We start from the raw sequence: 3,607 nt of genomic DNA on the forward strand, positions 1-3,607 counted from the left end.
GCTGTAACTAAGTTTAAGAATATAATCCACCCACTGTTATCATCTTCAAGTACCTTGTACCAACACAGGGTAGAGCAGCTACCTGAACGCTACCCCAAGAAAGGTCAATTATTTTGTTACTAATTTTACCCACCTATGTCTCATTGCACTCTGAAATAAAAGCATAGTACAAATAAGCAATTCAAGTAAAAAAAAAAGAAAAAGAAATCATTGAATCAGTTTATACACTAAAATGTATTCTAAAGTTTGACTCATCAAAGTAACCAACATTTGGCAGATATGACAGCTGAACACGTGGCATTCTTTCTACATTAGAAATCAAATATTCTCCCATATCTGTTGCAGATGTTCCCATAAATGTGGACCTTGCAGGCTGCTTTGCTTTCACTCTTCTGTCCAGTTCATCCCAAACCAGCTCGATGGGGTTTAAGTCTGGAGACTATGCCGGACACTCCATGTTTTCAAGCTTACCTTCTTGTTCTTTTTTCCTGAGGGTAGTCCTGGTATAGCTTGGACTTATGTTTTGGGTCATTACCTTGCTGTAGGATGAACCCCTGACCAACTAGGCACATACCAGAGGGTACTGCATGGAACTGCAGAATGCTGTGGTAACCATTTTGGTTCAGGGTGCCTCTCACTCTGTACAAGTCACCAACTTGAACAGAGTGTACATTCCAACTTGTACATTCCACCAAAACTGCCCCTGACCATCACACTACCTCCTCCATGTTTGACAGTTGATGCCACTCACTGCGTAACCATCCTTTCACCCTACTCAACACAGTACAAAGATCCTGCGTGATGAACTGAGTAGTTCAAATTTCAATTCATCAGTCCATAATACCTTCTTGCACTCTTCAGTAGTCCAGTGGCGGTGTGTCATGGCCCAGACAACCCTCTTTGTCTTATTCTGACATTTTAGCAATGGCTTTCTTGCTGCAACTCATCCTGTCAAACCTGCAGCTTGAAGTCTTACTACTACCACTGCTTACTATGACCATTAACTCAAAAGCTGGAGAGGAAATGGTGAATCACAAATTTAAAAGATCATCATCTAGCCTGGTGAAATATTTTGCTGCTTTATAAGAAAGCCCCCCACAAAGCCAGAACATCTAACTACTCATCACTGATTGAAGAAAACAAGAACAACCCTAGGTTTCTCTGTAGTGCGGCACTGTAGCCAGGCTGACAAAAAGTCAGAGCTCGTTTGAGCCACCCATTCCATTACCATTGACTAGTACCGACTTCACTAATTTCATCACAGATACAATTTGAACCATTAATGAAAAAAATACTCATAACTGTGTTACAGACATAATATTATATACAGGTGGTTTCAGTACCATCAATATTTATTTAGTCATTTTCTCCAAATGATCTTTCTAAATTAACTTCAGTAATTACTTACCCCAAGCCATCAGTGTGTCTTTTAGACCCCATTCCTACAAAACTGCTCAAAGAAGTCCTGCCATTAATTAATGCTTCCATCTTAAATATGATCAACCTATCTCTAATAATGTACCGCGGGCCTTCAAGCTGGCAGTAGTTAAGCCCTTACTTTAAAAGCCATCTCTTGACCCAGCTTTCAGTCTCCAACCTTCCTTTTATCTCAAATATTCTTGAAAGAGTAGTTGTGAAACAGCTAACAGATCATCTGCAGAGGAATGGTTTATTTGAAGAGTTTCAGTCAGGTTTCAGAGCTCAGCACAGCACAGAAACAGCTTTAGTGAAGGTTACAAATGATCTTCTTATGGCCTCTGACAGTGGACTCATCTCTGTGCTCGTCCTGCTAGACCTTAGTGCAGTGTTCGATACTGTTGACCATAATATCCTATTAGAGCAGTTCGTGTAAATGGAGAGACCTCTTGAACCACTAAGGTCCAAAATGCTGCAGCAAGAGTCCTGACAGGAACTAGAAAGAGAGAGCAGATTTCTCCTGTTTTCGTTTCCCCTCAAAATCCTGCTCCTCACATACAAGGTCTTAAATAATCAGGCCCCATCTTATCTTAATGACCTTGTAGTACCATATCACCCTATTAGAGCACTTCGCTCTCGCTCTGCAGGCCTACTTGTTGTTCCTAGAGTATTTAAAAGTAGAATGGGAGGCAGAGCCTTCAGTTTTCAGGCCCCTCTTCTGTGGAACCAGCTTCCAGTTTGGATTCAGGAGACAGACACTATCTCTACTTTCAAGATTAGGCTTCAAACTTTCCTTTTTGCTAAAGCATATAGTTAGGGCTGGACCAGGTGACCCTGAATCCTCCCTTAGTTATGCTGCAATAGACGTAGGCTGCTGGGGGATTCCCATGATGCATTGCGTTTTTCCTTTTCAGTCACCTTTCTCACTCAACATGTGCTAATAGACGTCTTAGTTGAATCACACTTTCCACAGCAGTCTTTATCCTGTCTTCCTTCTCTCACCCCAACCGGTCGCAGCAGATGGCCGTGCCTCCCAGTCTGGTTCAGTTGGAGGTTTCTTCCTCTTGCCAAAGTGCTTCCTCATAGGGGGTCATATGATGGTGGTCATATGGTCATATGTTGGGTTTTTCTCTGTATGTATTATTGTAGGGTCTACCTTACAATATAAAGCGCCTGGAGGCGACTGTTGTTGTGATTTGGCACTGTATAAATAAAACTGAATTCAAAAATTTTATTGTTTGTAGTGGACATTTTTGATAGCAAGATAAGGACGATGAGTTTAAAAAGGATGGTACGGTTGACTGGTTAAAAACTTTAGTCAAGACCCCAGCCAGCTGGTGCCGCCATGATATCAGTTTCTGTACATTTGCTCAGCATTTACCTGACTAGACACTCATCCGCTGTGAGTGTGTTGGAGTAGCAGACAGATAGGTGTGATATGGGTCAACATCTATGAGGCTTAACTCCTCTGCCTATATTGTGCCCCATCACCAGACCTGAGTGCAGCCCTTTAGAATCTGTCATCTAGGTGTTCCAATTGCAGTAGGCCCATTTAAACAACCATAGTTACGGTGTCTGAGCAGAGTTCAGAGTTTTGTATTTCCATCGTCTAGTCTGTGCTGTCTTGTTCAAAAAGGCCTCGCTCGCTCTCTCTCTCCTACATATGCACACACACACACACACACACACACACACACACTGCACATTCTATTGACCAATATTTGTCACTTGCTATCTATTTAGCTGGGAGCAAGTGAGAGGCTTCAAGTTGGCGGCACTCCGGCTTTTTTAGCTGCGAGTGTTAGGCCAGATAGTGTTCACTCGACTTTGTCAATCGCTTGTCAACTTGTACCTCTGAGACATATCCTCTCTAACACACAAGAGACAGGCATCCGCCCAAAGCCCCCACCCCTCCTGCCTGCTGCCCACCTCCCAATGTAGAGCAACCAGGAAATGGCCGCTACCTCCTCTTTCCCTCAAACATACACCAACCCCCCACCTCCTGACAAAAGCCTGCTTGGCCTCTCCATCAATCGTCTGACAGCCGAGGGAAGACAGCTTGGCTGCATCTCTCTTTCTTGTAGCACACACAACATGTGGCCTGTGAAAATATTATTGTCATAAAGCAAAGCTTATGTTAAAGGCTGCTCGTGCTCCTCTGTTGGGTGCCATCAGGTTGTTGAGCTCAGAA

The sequence above is a fragment of the Pundamilia nyererei genome, unplaced genomic scaffold, assembly GCF_000239375.1.
Source record: "Pundamilia nyererei isolate P.nyererei 1_Seehausen unplaced genomic scaffold, PunNye1.0 scaffold01135, whole genome shotgun sequence".
NCBI classification, from domain to species: domain Eukaryota; kingdom Metazoa; phylum Chordata; class Actinopteri; order Cichliformes; family Cichlidae; genus Pundamilia; species Pundamilia nyererei.